Here is a 16,702-nt window from a genome sequence, read left to right as displayed (position 1 = left end):
ATATTAGTATTACTTACTTGAATATGTAATTGTAGACAAGTATATTTTGATGTATAATCTTTTGTAGCAAGAATCCAGCAGAGATTCCTTCTTTTACAGTGTTTGCAATTTTTGGAGCAACTATTTGCATTAATTAGTGCGCCTTTTAAATTGTTTGTTTAATTTCATTGGTTAAAGTTGTTTATAATGTGATTTTATTGATTGGTTTAGTATCATTTGAAGTTTTTTTAATCAGTTAGGTGTTTGTTTGGTAAATGCTCATTAATGTTTTCTTTTAGCAGTATTATATGTAATTGTATTTTTTTAATGAATGTATCTGTTTTAATATCATGTTTTATATTGTTATTTGTATTTAAATGTTTATAGTAAATAATGTTTTAGATGCATTTATTGTATATTTTGTAGGTGTACTATTTTTATGGGGTGACATTTAAATTTTGGGTGATATAATATATTTTATACTAATTATAGAAGTTTATTGCAAGTTTTGTGTTTATTTGAAGTGATTGGTTTATGTGACAATTGACTTTCTCCTCGTTATTTAGTTGAATGTATTAGATATGTTGATAATAATTTTATAGTCGATGTAGTAATCAATATTATTGACACATTGTGGGGCCGATTCCGATCCTGTATATTTTTTTCCCGTACGACTCGTATCCGTATTTTTTTACATACGAATCGTACAAGTACCGTACAAACGGTGAAGTACGATTCGTACGGGAAAAATACATACGAATCGCCTCGGGAAAAGTCTACGAGACGTCCCTGGACAGTTTTACGTACGAGTCATAAAACTGAAGTACGAGTCGTACGGCCCCCCCACCCCACCCCCGTGTGGCACGAACATACGCGGGTGGGGTGTGGGTATGGCACATACATATGGGGCTGGGGGTACGGCGCGTACATACGGGGGGGGTGGGGGTACGGCACGTACATACGGGGCTGGGGGTATGGTACGTACATACGTGGGTGGGGCGGGGGTACGGCACGTGCATACGGGGCTGGGGGTACGGCACGTACATACGTGGGTGGGGTGGGGGTACGGTCCGTACATATGCAATGTTGGGGTACGCACCATACATGATGACACGTACGATGTAGGTGATGGCGCCCTTTTCCTCGTGCATCGCGGCATACTTAGCTTTTCCGGCACTTTTTGGCTCCCGGAAAAATATAGCCGTGCGGAGTGCTGTGGGTACGAATCGTACTTGCTGGTCCGTAAAACGCTGCCTGACTCCGTGCGGACGTCGCAGACGCGCTGTCCAGGATCGGAATTGTATGTATTTTTTAGCCGTACGGTGTGTTTTACGATCCGTACGGAAATTGTATTTCTGTACGAATCGTACTTGCTGGTTTGTACGGTGGAATTCCCGGGTATGAGTCGTATGGAGAAAACGCTCCGTACCACCCTTTGTACCCGGGTTTTACAGGATCGGAATCGGCACCTGTATGTTTATTTATAGGTAACAATATTTGTGATTTCGATTTTTTTGTTTTCGATGTATGTGAAAATGTATATTTTTGTTAACAATATTTGTGTGCTTGATATTTGTGATTTTTATAGTTATGTATATGAAGTTGATATTTTTGTTCTCAATAATAAATTTCAGACATTTGTGTTTCTAAATGTTTGTTGGATTCATTTTGTGTCACTGATCCATGGGTGCATTAAGATTGTTCCTCGACGCGAAAGTGGCATTAGGGCAGGCCAAGTAGCACTGGAAGTACATTGAGAAAAAAAAAATCATTGTTTTTCATAAAGGTCAGAGGGCCTGTGTGATAGGCCACAGAGGTAAAGAACACAATACATAGCATATACGAAATAGCCATAGTATACAGACTTCTTTAGAACTATTTTGACTGTAGCTGTTTCATAATTTATTTATTTCAATTTCACTTCCAATTTTTATTCTACAATTGTTTTGGAAAATAATTGTAATAGTTCGGGAAAAAAAGCATCTTTCTTGCATATGCAGCGCGTCTCTTTTTTTTTTTTTTTTTTATTCTGTATGTAATTTTGGCAATATCATAAAGTCCCAACCTAAAGATAATTAAAAATCCCAATGTAAGATATATTCAAAATTAATTTAGAACAACAGGAATTCAGGAGCACAGCTGATATCTATATGTTTAATACACTGCACGTGCTTATCAACAGATGTTACAATAGTATAGAAGGATCTTACATGTCCAATCCATTCATTATCAGAACGCAAATCATACAATGACCTAAAGTCAATTACTCTGAGACGTGCATCAGTAAATAATTAAAATATAACATCAAAATGTATCAGTACAATCATTTCTAATGTGGCAAAATATATATTAAAAACTTTTCAATTAGTTCCTAAAACTGCCTAATCAACTATAATATTGAACCCAAGAAGCTCTGCATCTGTATGTAGGCTTTCCATGTAAAAAGGGCCACTCCTAAATGCATTATCCCTACAAAAAGCCAGCTTTTATGTAGGTAGTGGCAGAAGCTTTATAAAAAGATTTAATTAAACATATCTATTGTGACCACACAGATAAAAATGAAACTCATCAACCACTTATTTTTCATCATGCAAACAAAACATACAAGAATACCTTTGCAATTTCACAAAAAAAGACAGGCTGAGAATTAATCCAATTCTATCTATAGTGGAAGCTATGGGTTATTGGGACACATTGAGTAATGCTGTTTGCCTTCCAGTGCTCACTGGGTATGTATTGAGCATTATTGGTCATGTATTTCAACTAATTGTTATCCTTAGTGGCCCAGTAAAGCCTCTTTATACTCATTACGGTATTCCTGTTCAGCATCACTGGCAAAAAGCTTGGATAAGCATAGATCTCTGGAAGGCAGTAAATTCTGTAGAATGCTTTCCCTCCTGTACTCTATTTGTTTTCTCATTTACAGGTGACAGGGTTTGAGGTGACAGACACATATAGTATGGATCTGGAGAATGACGGGTGCTTCCTGTGGGTTCTTGCCATGTACCTCTGCAATGTTGGTGAGCAGGTTGACGTGTCCTGACACCACTTAGGGCCTGACTATGAGTCTGATGGTGCAGGAGCAGACTGCCTCACTGGCAGCCCGCTCCAGCATCCCCAAATTTGTGGGAGCACCATCAGCCAGTTTCCTCGCTTCTGGCGGGCATTTTTGGGCAGTGCCTCTGAAAATGGGCACCGCAATGGAAACACCAAAAACAGTTCCTGCACGGCATGGACTGTAAAGTCCATGCGGTGCAGAAACTGGGGTGCATGCACACAGGAGGCACATGTTGTGCCCCCATGCATGCATTCCCATGCACATGGGCAACAGGGGGCCCTGTAGGAACCCCTTTGTTGTACTGTTCCAGATCAGGGCATATAAATTCTCCCTACTTCCACGGATAGAGTAATTTCACAGATACACGCACATACACTCACCATACGCTTGGGCCCATTTCACTAACATACACTCAGATCACTCTATCAGTACCAACTATGGGAGAAAACACCTCCTAAACACCCTGCATCTACAGTGAGGTCAATGAGACCAAATTGACACTGTCTTGAGTCATGATTTAAACAACAATAATCACAATAGAGTACTCAATAAAGGACAAGAAATAACCACCAACACTGTATTTAAAATAATGGTACTTTATCTAAAATTAGTTCAAATGGAAAGGCAATCAAAATAAAATCATTATTCTCATAGTTACCTATTCTAGCTAAATGTCATAAATGGGTCAGGACAGGTCTCTCAGTAGACGTCTCCTAAGTCACCGTCCTCACAGCATCGATCCTCACCAACGCAGGTTTGGGAAGAAGTGGCCTCAAAATCCCGAATGCAATGACCACAGACCCTCTCTAGTCTAGTATATTTATAATAAAACTAACAAAATAAAGCAACATAAAATGTTCTAAATTTCCGTTGAGCCGCTGAGCAGAGTGAGCAGGAAAGGATGTAGCATCGCTACATTTGGAAAATCTGCGCTCAGAAAAATCACAAAAATAAAAAGACGGAAGAAGGAAACTCGAGTTTGCAAATGTTACTTTTACAAATGTTCTTCCTCGGAACCCATAGCGAAACCTCCGCTGTAATCACAAAGTTCATTGTGGCTCTCTTTCCCTCCAAGGTTACTTGGATGTTTGCCTGGAGTCGCTGTCATCACGGAAACTTTCAAAACTCCAGCAGAAGCCATAGTCAGATGACTTTCAACAAGGCCTCTCGTCATCCATTTCACTCGAGCACAGGCTGTAAACGGCAGCCATTTTCTCTTAGGCCAAAACGAACCATCTTAATCGAAAGAAATACAAACAACGTTACTACATCATCGCAATGATTAAACAGTGTTAATTCCCACTAATACCCTTATGTGTATGTAATTAACTAGCCATCTGCAACATATTTAAGCATTAGTACACATTATTTCAAAAGCGTTTTGTGCTTAAAACAGACAGCACTTAGCAACATTCATTTAATAAAACCTGCACATTATTATTAAGCAACATATATGCATTCCCACGTGTAATTTCTCTTTGTTAATCATGTTGGTTAATCAGAATTTTCACACAAAACAAATAATTACTGATTACAAATTAGTATTTTAATTCTTGACATATAGACAAAACCGGAGCTTAAAAACCCGATAAATTTTCAACAGAAAACTCTGCTCCAGCAATCCCCCCTTTGGTGATATTATCACCAAATAAACAACCCAAAAAAAATTTTTGTCCCATTTTAGGAGAAATTGGAAATGTCTTTTTTCTTTTTCACAACACTACACACCAGACTCCCTTTCATCATCCCTCTTCGTTTCCAAGTAAACACTCTCCCTCAATTCTTCTAATTCTATTTCTTGTGGATCTCTTTTTGACCTTTTATTTCTCTTTTCAATATTTCTTTTGATTAATTTCTTTTTCCCTCCCCTGTTTTTACAACACAAACACCCCAATCTTAGTATTAATAAAGCAACAATTACACAGGTCAAAGGAAACAATATCTTACCTATAATAGTACTACCTATTTTTGCAATAAAACTCTTAACAGCAACTATTTTATTAGCTATTTCGGTCCAGATACTTTCAGCTTCCAGTGGTACTAATTCTTCATGCAAATCAGTAATATTTTTGATATAGACCTTCAGGTCCTTGCTTTCGTCAGGAATGTAAGTGCAACAATGTTGAACTTTCAGCATTCCACAAACCCCACCCTCCTTGGCCAATAAAATATCAAGGGCAAGTCGATTTTGCATAGACATGGCACGTACGGCAATCATCTCCGTATTCACCAAAAGAAACCCTCCAGCGGTATTTGCCGATAAGCGATCCACCACTGTTGACAGTTTCCACTCTTCTCCAATGTCAGTCAGGATAACTTTTAAGATTCCAACAGACTTTTCCTCTTCCTCAACCACTTTACTCAAGATCCCCTCCGGATTGTCTTGATTCACTGTTTCTTCTTCTTCTCCTTCAGACAGTGCCACATAAGACCATTCCGGTGATCTGTACTTTTGGTTGGGTCTTCTAATTCTCTTTATCTCCTCAGGTTCTTTTGATTTCTTTTGCTCCTTTTTCTTCACTTCATTTTGACTCGACACCTCATTCACTTGTTCAGCTTTCGATGTATTTGCTCTTATCAGTCTGTATCTCAGCCTCTTTACTCTGTTGTTAGGCCAAAGATCTCCTCTTACAACCTTTTTTGGTCGTGTTTCTTTATTATTTCTTTCTCCAATCCAAGTTCTTTTCCTCAGAACTTGACCCTCTGATTTTTCATTCTCACTTTCATCCGATTCTTTTTCATATGCCTCTTGTTCTTCAGCAGTTTTCTTTCGCTCCACACTCTTTATCACCACTGTTTGAGACTTCCCTATTTCTTTCCCTCCCAGCTCAGTTTGTTTCTATGCCAGACTGATTTTCAGAATACTTCTCTGTATTCGCAAATGGTCCTCTGGCAGATTCTCAATGATGAAACTGTCTTGTCCAAAACAAAATCCCTACTCCAAGTAGAAAGGTCTTGTTGGTAGGCAACATTAAAACATGATTGCTTAACAAGGATGCTGTGAAGCTCGAAGAAAGTTATACCCTAATGATCCAAAATGGCTTTTGCCAAGTCCAAAAACTGTATCTGGTGGGAAATGCTGGTTAATGGGGGCTGGGACATTGTGTATTGCATTCTCCACACATCCAAAGCCACATAACAAGTAAAGCTGACACTCTGTGAACACTGCCATCCTTGCCCTTCGTGAAATTAACTCCTCTTGCGCGGGTGTGAAGCATTGTGTCCCCAAGTCTGATGAACCATAAGCAATAAGCTAAACATTTGCATGTCAGGAAATGCACCTTGGCATTGGGCAACTTATACTCACCCCCTATTCCCTTCTCTTTTCTTTCTTTTATCCTCAACCACGACCATCATTTCCCCTCATACTACACACTCAATAGAGAAACATTTCATATCTACTTTATTTAACTGGGATTTGTTTTAATATTTTTAGTCATTTTCTCATTAAAGTCTCCCTTGAACAATAACTACTAACACAAGAGGGACTAGAAAATTGCACTTTCTAGTCATATTCTGTTGAGCAAGGTAACTCAGAAAACTAGAGACTACTGATCACTTAAAAATTCACTTCAAACTTCATTGATATTTGTAACAAGCATTGTTTCTGAAAATAAATACCACTTTAAGGCATTAGTCCTCCAAAGTACTAAAATATAGAACAAGACACATGAGACATTGACTGAGATAGACCCTACCTCACGTATTCTTTCAACAATCATAAAATCGCAGCACAAATGAGCAATGCAAAAATTAGTTCCCTCACTTGAATTTGCTATCATTCACACTCAAATTGAATGACATAATACAACCGGGAATTTCACCTAATCAAGGACATCTGGGACTCAAACTCATCCTCCCTCTCTTTGGAATGCCTTGTATCCCCATGTACACTCCCTCATGCATAACAACAGGTCCTCAGTTAATGAGGGATGTGTTTCCATAAACACAGAGATAATTATTCCTATGCTACTCCCGCCAGGCTAATTTCACTTGAAATCTGCTGCCAGTAGGTATTTGATTTGCACCATCTCATAACTGTAACATCACAATGTGCACCTGCTATCACCACCAGGCATAGGCAACAACTCTATAAATCAATATTCCACTTTTTTAAAAAATTTATTTATCAAGTTTTCTATAGCACGAACATGATCCCGAAGGATATCAGAGCGCTTTACAAAGAAAATGGAAGGAAGGACGTAAATCCAATATCGACATCAAGTAAGATTACACAACAGGAATAATCACATAATACAAAGACAATCAAATCAGGGAGAGTAATACAATAAACAGGAATATAGCGAGCTAGGAGGGGGGGGCACACAATTCGGTAAAGGAGAGCAACAACAAATGATGCTGCAATGGTTGTAGGATCAATGAATACGAGCAGGAGAAACCTAGACCCAATTAAGGTAAGAATTTGTTCATTAGGAATCTTTTGGCTTCCAATTTGAAAGCAGTCGTTGAAGAAATTCTGCATGCATCCGGTGGAAGAGAGTTCCATATCTTTGGGGCAGCTCCAGAGAAAGCTCGGTGACAAGTTCTCTTTTTGCTAAGGATGAGTGGTTTCAGGAGGAAAGTGTCTGAACTTCTTGAGGCTCTCCCACCACAGGATAATTCAAGCTTTTGCGCTAGGTACCTGGAGGTTTTGAGATGCAGGGCTTTGTGCGCCGGAATGGCAATCTTTAACTGAATTTGAGCTTCGTAGGGCAACCATTTGAGAGATTTTAGTACTGGTGTTATGTACTTATTTCGTTTGGTACCTTTGACCAGTCTTGCCGCAGTGTGCAGTGATGCCCTTAGTGGAGCCAGGGTGTCATTGTTTGTCACCACTCATTATATTCTAATTGCAGGAGATTTCAATATATGATTTGATGATAGTATAATCACATCTTCAAAACAATTTATCATCAGCTGGGAAAGCTTATAAATAGAATTATACTACTCACATAAATTAAAACTGTTCCCAGTTGCCTTCAAGACTACACCAGAGAAAAACCTTCATGTCATTGCTTCCAATACCTCACCTGATAATATGCTGTCTGTATTCTATGAGAAAGCCACCCACTCAGTAGACAAGAAAGTAAAAGGAACGCCCTTGGCAATCTTTAGTTAACTACTGATGTACAAAAGCGCAAACCTACTGGACATTAAAATAACACCAAATTCAAATCTTTACTGAAAGAGCTACTACTTAAATGAAATAAAAGAAACATAAAGGGCCCTCAAGAACTTTGCAAGATATTGTAAAGATTGTCTATCCTCACTATACAGCATAAGCAATGAAACAAACCTAAGACCTGTACAACTCCCTGGCTACTAAACTGTAATTAAAGTCTCAACCTTATACTTTTGCTTGCCAGCCAACACCAGTACTATATCAATGAATTTAACTGAGTTACACAAGTTTCTGTGCTCCCAATCCTAGAAACACCTTAGACTTGTCAAATATCCAAGTAACCCTTACTGCACTCCTGTTGCACCCCCCCAAAATAAAATCTGTAGTGTATCAAGTGACTATATTCACAAACAACAAACCTATAGGTAGCAGAGTCTCCCTCAGATCTGAACAACCAACCCTATAATAACACCTTATTGCAGTCCTCTCATGAATCTCAGACATTCTTGAATGAATAGTTACAATGAAGATAAAAATCATCCAAAATATTAAACATCACTGTGCTGAGACCCAAACAATGAATAGAAGGAGGTCTTATCAATGTGTGGAGTGGTTTGTGCACAACTGCAGATGATGGTTCACTAATAGCAATCAACCTACCTTAACATTTGACACAGTTAACCAAAACATTATATGATACAGACTCCAAACAATTAAGCACAGAGTTCATATCCTTCTTTACTCTTGAAGACTGCTCTCATAGTGTGATACTGTATAAAAGCATATGCCATGTACACAAAGCCAGATGGGTTGTGTTTTATGGAATCTTTATATCATCCAACTGTTCCATAGGAGTATACTTTCTTTGCTTCCTCCCATTCTACTACCACTCTTTTGCAGACAACATTAAGCTCTGTCTTAAGGCGATGGCTCTACGAACCAGTTTAAATTAAAACATGATCTTCTCACCATCCTCTATTTAGAGAAGAGACAGGAGCCTTAAATGAAACAGCTATCAATCTGAAATGCAGAAATTAAGTTGATCAGACCTCCTAAAAAATGTTGGCATTATTTTGCCCACCTCCCATCTTTTAGGGAAGTAGAGAAACATGTTTTTGTTTTTTAATAAAACATTAAAAAATACAATAATCAATGCATTATGTGAGAGAAAAGAATTGCTCTATTATGGGAGAGATTTGAAGATAAAGACTCTCAGTTGTAGGCATGTGACGATTGAAACCTGAATAAAGCACAAAAAGTGGAATCAAAGTGAAGAACACTGGGGTCTGAGAAGTCCAAGACATATAATGATAAGAATAGATGTGTATTCAGACTTTTTTTAACTTTAGATTTGTTTCCATTCTCAGTGATCGAGAGAGAGTGATCCACAAAAAGTATCACCCAACATGCAGACATCACTCTGCAAACTCCCTAAAGTTAGGTGGTTGAGTAGGCATTAGATGGTCCAGGTTTCCTGGATGAATGATAGGACTTGAAGTGTTTTGACAAGTAACCTGATACATTGGCCTGATTGGCCAATTATGATCCTATCAAAACAAAAAGTTGTAACTTGGGAAGCTGACCTCAGCATGAATTTGAAAGCATGATTTGTGGCCCAAAGATGTTATACAAAACAAAAGTCCAGATAAACACTGTCTTGTTCATACCAAACCAAATTTAGCCTATGGTTGTTGGAGCCATGATCCATTCAAGACTGTATGACTGTAAATACTTGTAACATGGACTTCCATCATAAGAAGTCAAAAGACTGACAAGTGTACAAAATACGTAGAAACACTGATCATCCATCATGTTTTTATGTCTTTTCTTTTTCTGTAACCTTCTATTTTTTTCTATGATCTAAATCTTTAATATTTTGTAGAGAACATGTTTGTGTCACTGCTGTACTTCACAAACAGCATTTGCAAAAGTATATATCATTTAGCCATGATGAAGCAACATGTTGTCGTGAAACACGTGTTGGCCTATGAAGGAAATCTGAAATCAATAAACTCTTAATTGATTCATCAATTCTTTATTTCTGAGCTTTATACCTGAAACCTTAATTACCTCAAATACAGTCTGTGTTTATTATAGTCATAATGTGCTCCATTTGGCCTCTGAACTTAAAAGTAGTCTAGCTGTGCATTGTGTAAATTACAAACAAAATAAATATAAATGTATTGAATTCTAGTTCAAACATGTTAATATGCATGTCTTTTATAAATTAGTTAACTAACTTGTTTTCTCTAAAGGATGGTGTCTCAAATAGCTGGACAGGATACCATTTCTAAAGCCTGTAATATTGTTCCGGTCACACTTAGAAAGTGGACCTATTTACTAAAAGCAAAACAGCAGTCATCTTTTATGTAATGTCACCCCCCTTATTATACCAAGAACAAACATAACATGTAACAGTAATAATACATTATGCAGTGAGTTATTTATACTACATTTCAAGGGTTTGATTTGTAATGCCAATACTATCAGAGAGGATTGGCACATCTAGGGATTATTGACTGGGTCAGAGAAGGACCCTCGTCATGGGGCCCTCTGATTCCACCCTGGTCAATATCAATGGGAGTGCCCAATCTCTTGGATATTGTGGCATAATCATTGGTGAGTCTAACTGTTCTTGATAAAGTGTCAGAACAAGAAACATGGTTCAGAATTAGACAACAAAAACGATTATGTAATACATTTTTATTTGTGACGAGGAAGGTTCATTTTACTTTAGTGTCACCCTGTGACTATATTTTTTGAGACATTTTATAACAATACTTTTAGCTATTTTAAAAGATGTGATGAGCCTGAAGCAATGTTGAATATACAGCCACTGAGCCACAAAGGTTATAGACATTTGCCTTCAGATTTACTTTTTGCTGTGTCTCTAAAACTGGGCATGGATGGTAGGAGGTCTGCACCCAAAAATATTCGTAGATGAAACCTAGATGTGCTGAGTAGTGTTTGATTTTGTTTTAAAGTGCACCATTTATTTAGAGGGTCACAAATCAAAACAGAGAAACAGTCATGGGCCTGCTTTTTTTAAACCGTTGTAAATCTGATCCCAGAGGATTAAAACATTACAATAGTGCAGATGCTTCAAATGTTTGTAATACAAAAAACATTACTCCGAAACCTGCACTAATTACATCCTTCGAGGTGCATTCCTAAAAATGTTTGTGAATTCCTTTCTCTCATGTGAAAATACGTAGATGACTATCTTTGCATTTGAAAAATAAACAGAAGTGTGAATTCTCTTTATCCTCTTCCTACTTTCTATGTGGAAACCCTTTTACCCTGTGTAGAAACATGTTCTGCTGCACATGATCAGTTTTAAGTAGTATGTACTTCTCTTTCCTGCTCTGAAAAAAGGATTGACTTAACTATGAGTAAATCTCTGGCCATTTTCAATTAAAGTAGGGGTCGAACAGGAGAATCTGAATTCCCAAACACATTTAGAATTTTGTACATCCACCACCATATAACACTCACTCCCCATCCAGGTGAGTAGTTTACTGAGAGGGAAGAATCAGTGTCAATTAACCTATTTATGAGTCTTGCAAATTACAAACATTTACACTCATAAGTGAAGTAATCTGTGCCTGTAGGTATAGCTACAACCTACAAATGGCTTCGTGCATAAGCCTCATAAGTTAAAAATGTGAATTGCTGACATGCTGGCATGATTTGGAGCCCTTGTAATGCTATGTTTACTTACCATTGATTGCATTACTCAGAGACCTTCTCTCGCCATGATGAATCACTGAGGTGCATATTATCAAGAAGGGCTTTAAAATTATCGCCGATTTAGCGGCAGGTAACTGCCGCTAAAGCGGCGATAATGGGCTTGATAATATGCCCATGAGAATTCCAATAGAAGCCCATGTTCTGGTGTGAACCTGGGCTTCTATTGGAATTCTCAAGGGCATATTATCAAGCCCATTATTGCTGCTTTAGCGGCAGTTTCCTGCTGCCAAAGCGCCGATAATTGTAATGCCATTCTTGATAATATGCCCCATAGTGAGGCCCTTGTGCCTCCATTCACAAATCCACTCCCAAAGTATAAAATCCCCTCCTCCCCCTTACTTACTGTTCTATACCAAGCCCAAACACCACACAATTGAACTGGTCTATAGGACGGAAGGGAGGACCTGATTTATCATGGCAAGAGAAGGACTCAGAGTAATGCTCTTACTGGTAAGTAATGGTAGCATTACCTCCTTGTCACTCTCACTGTGATAAATCACATAGCAAAGTGTACCCAAGCCAAAAAACTTCCACGACAACTGTACAGAATATGGAAACATTCATTTAATCCTTAGGAAAAAACTGTTTACAGCACAGAACACAGAACTTTTGAGCCTAACAAATCCGGAATCTCTGGACTCTGGACCACCCAATAAAGAGTCACAAAGGTGGATCCCACAGCCCAAGTGGCAGCCAGACGGATCTCCTGCAAAATAGCACCCAGGACCTATTCAACAGAACCTGAAATGCCCCTAGTAGACCTACCCTGGATCCCAAAAGGAGACGATAGACCAAACTGCCTATATGCTAGCAGATTTACCAATCTGATCCACCTGCTCAAGGTCTCAGTTGACAGCTTATCCCCCTTACAAGTGGGACAAAAAACACAAATAAAGCTGTATACCCTAAGCTCCTTCACTCGGTCCAGGTGGATCAAAACAGCTCTCTGCACATCAAGCAAATGAAAAACCTCCTCCTCAGGAGACTGAGGATCTAGAAAAAACACCAACACCCAAAAGAAATGAGACAGACAAAACAATGATCCCAGCTCCACCATTTGTGTCAGCTGATATTACTGCCACCAGAAATAACACCTTCAAGGTCAGAAGACATAACCACACAGATGACAAGAGCTCAAACTAGAGATACTGGAGAGCCCACAAAACCATCTGCAAATCCCAATGTGGACACACCACCTGAGGGAAAGGGCAGAGATTGGAATGCCTCTTAAACATTCTGGAGACTAGACCCTGATTGTCCACCAGACCTCCTCAAGGGGACTTGAAAGCCTTACTAGGTGCCCATTGCACCTTAAGAGTGGAAAGAAAAAGGCCCAGCTCAAATCCATCCCGGAGGAATTCCAGGACCTGAGGCAAAGACACAGAAAGCTGATCCACCTGCCTACAATCACACCAATCCTGAAACGTCTTCCAATGCCGAGCATAAGCAGACCTGGTATATAACCTTCTGGATGCCTGCACAGAAGAGAAGACAGATGCTGAAAGACCCTGCAACAGTAAACCTCCCTGCTCAATCGCCAAGCCTTTAGCTTGAGTTTTGACAGATAGGGCCCCTGGAGACTCATAAACCTCAGGGGACACAGACCAACAGAAACTGCTGCTCCAGACCCACTTTCATCTCCAGCAACAGAGGCAACCAGACAGAGTGGAGCCTTAATCTTTGGGTTCAATGGCAAAGCCAGTGCCGCAGGCTTAGCACATTACAGGAAAAAGGCCCCCCACAGCCTATTCCACCGGAGGTGATGCCATGCCCAGATTGTCTCTGATTTGAGATATAATGTCCTCCAGTTCATCCCTGAAAATGAAATTCCCACCAGGCACCACGGGTCTCTCAGGGATGGATTCAGCTGATGATCCAGTATACAGATTATCTTCCAAATGGACTGACGCACTATTAGCCTTATGCTAGGAAGGCAAGCATTTAGCGACCGCAGCATGATTCTTTTCGTGGGCTTCTACATCCAACAGGGAAACAGACACCACCTGCCCTTGTTGACACATACTGCAGGTAATCACTCTCCTCCTCTAAATCAGGAGCCTGTGACCTTCACCTCTTTGCAATTCCCCTCTCCATTGTTACCAAAACAGACGCCAACAGAAACACTTACAACAGATAAATAGTCCGTAAAGGGACACCATTGGTGAAGCAACTCCCTCCAAAACAGGCCTATACCTGTAATAATGGCCCATAATATGCCAGGCTAATCCCATGCTGTTATGTACTACAGAACCAATAGCAAACCGTTGCTTGTATTTTTTAAAAATAACCGCATCTAAGCTACTGTAAGCCTAACAAAATGAGTAGGTCAGCAGCCAGACTTCATATTTCCCACTCTTCAGAGGGCCCTTCAATCAGTTGTATGCCTTGGCAAGCCAGACACTTTCAAACCGGGGAAAGGCACCACAGACCTCGGGCTGGGTAAAATCAGCACTCAGCAATTACCCACGTCCACACTGGCCCGGAGGAAGGCAACTTACTGCTTTGATAATCATTCTGGCTCCTAGTCCAAAGACTTACAAAATCATGCTTCCCCCAGGCTCACTGGCACCCTGCTGTAATAAGGGAGCCACTCAGGCACCGGAGCAAGCACAGGCACTGCCACAGCCCAAATGGAGTTCAGCCCAAACAAAGAAATAGGAAGTAAGGAAGGGGGAGATTTTGTACATTGGGAGTGGATTTGTGAATGGAGGCACAGGAGTCTCACTATGGGCCCGATTATGACTTTGGCTGTGCAGTGCCGGATCCACCATGCCGGCACACCTCCAAAGCCATGGTCAGACCACCTGCCAGATTAGTAGTTTCCTCCTGTCTGGGAGGCTTTTTTTGTCATTCCCACGGCAGTGTCTCTAAAAACAGGCACTGCAGTGGGAACACCAAAAAGAGTTCTGCATGGCATGGACTGAAAAGTCCAGGAACTTGCCAAACCTGACAACGAAACAACAGATGTCCCACCATACCAAGACCTCTGAAACAGACTCAACTCCTTTTTCACTGCAAGATCAAGATGCTCTACGACAACTTTAAGGACCAAGACATCTGCACCGCCTCAACTCCCACCCCCAGTTAGGCCACCCAGCAGACCCTGCTCACCTGGACCCCACTTGAGACAGAAGACACCTAAAAGATCATGAAGAGCATCCACTCCAGAGCACCCTTGGACCCCTGCCCACCCCACATCTTCCACGGGGTCACCACAGCCATTGCACCCAAGCTACATCGAACAATCAACTGCTCCCTCGATACTGCCTCATTCTCTGAAGACTGGAAGCATGCCGCAGTCAAGCCCCTCCTCAAGAAACCCTCTGCAGACCACGAATGTCTGGCCCATTTCGCTGCTTCCAATTGCATCCAATTTCATCGAAAAGGCCACCAATACCCAGCTAGCATACTTCTTTGAAGTCAACAATGTCCTAGAAATCTCCCAATCAGGATTCTGCAGTAACCACGGCACGGAGACTGCCCTTCTCGCTGCAATTCATGTAATCCGTGCCCTCCTCGACCCGGGCCAAACGGCAGCCCTCATCCTCCTGGACCTATCAGCAACCTTCGACACCATCTCCCTCCGCAAACTAGCCACCAGACTCCACGATGCCAGTATCATAGGAAAGGCCGTGAACTGGATACGCACATTCCTCACAGGCAGAACACAGACAGTCAGACTCCCGCCCTACCTCTCATAACCGACAGAGATAGATGCTGAGTAACACCCTCTTCATCATCTACATGGCCCCCCTTGCTACCATTGTCAAGAAACATGGGCTCAATATTTTCTCCTACACCTAATAAACCCAGCTCATCCTCTCCCTCAGCAATGAACCCAACATCACCAGGCACAGCTTCCAAAAAGGCATGAAAGCTGTCGCAACCTGGATGAAGAACAGCTACCTGAAACTCAACTTAGATAAAACAGAACCTGGTGGGCCCCAATTCTTGGACACCCACCCATGCCGACAGACCATGCATGTAACCTCGGCATCATACTGGACTCATTATGAACCTCCAGACCAACCCCTTGTCCTCAGCCTGCTTCAACACCCTCCGTATACTACGTAAAACATTCAAATGTATCCGCCATGAATCCAGAAAAAACAGTCACACACGTCCACATCACCAGCAGACTAGACTACGGCATCACCCTCTAATTCGGAACAAAAAAAAACTTCTCCGCAAACTCCGGACAATCCAGAACGTCGCAACCAGACTAGTCCTCAACATCCCAAAAGCACAACCACATCACCCAACACCTCCCCAGTCTGCACTGGTTCCCCATCAAAAGAAGGATCACTTTCAAGCTCCTCACGCATGCCTACAAGGCCCTCCACAACATCGGACCACAATACCTCAACAACCGTTCCTCCTTCCACGCCCCCAAGAGAAACCTCAGTTCAGCCAACCTCTCCTTGGCCACCATCCCACGCTTCTACAGAAACAGAGGGGGTTGAAAGTCTTTCTCCTACCTTGCAGCTATGACCGGGAACGACCTCCCCCTCCCCACCTCTGGCAAAGCCCTACGCTGCTCCAGTTCAGGAGGGACCTTAAGACCTGGCTCTTCAGATCACCCCAATGGAACTGCACACCCTCCCCCAGCGCCTTGAGACCCTAATGGGTGAGTAGTGCACTTTTATAAACCCTGATTGATGCTGTGCAGGAACTGGTGTGAATGCACACAGTGGGGGACATGGTATGCCCCCTGTGTGCATTCCCAGAGCACAGAGGCAATAGGGGGCCCATTGTTTCCTCTCCACCAGGGTTTTCATGGAGGAGGAACTGCC

This window comes from Triturus cristatus, chromosome 1_2 (assembly GCF_964204655.1).
Source record: "Triturus cristatus chromosome 1_2, aTriCri1.1, whole genome shotgun sequence".
NCBI classification, from domain to species: domain Eukaryota; kingdom Metazoa; phylum Chordata; class Amphibia; order Caudata; family Salamandridae; genus Triturus; species Triturus cristatus.
Note: the sequence above shows the minus strand (reverse complement) of the source record.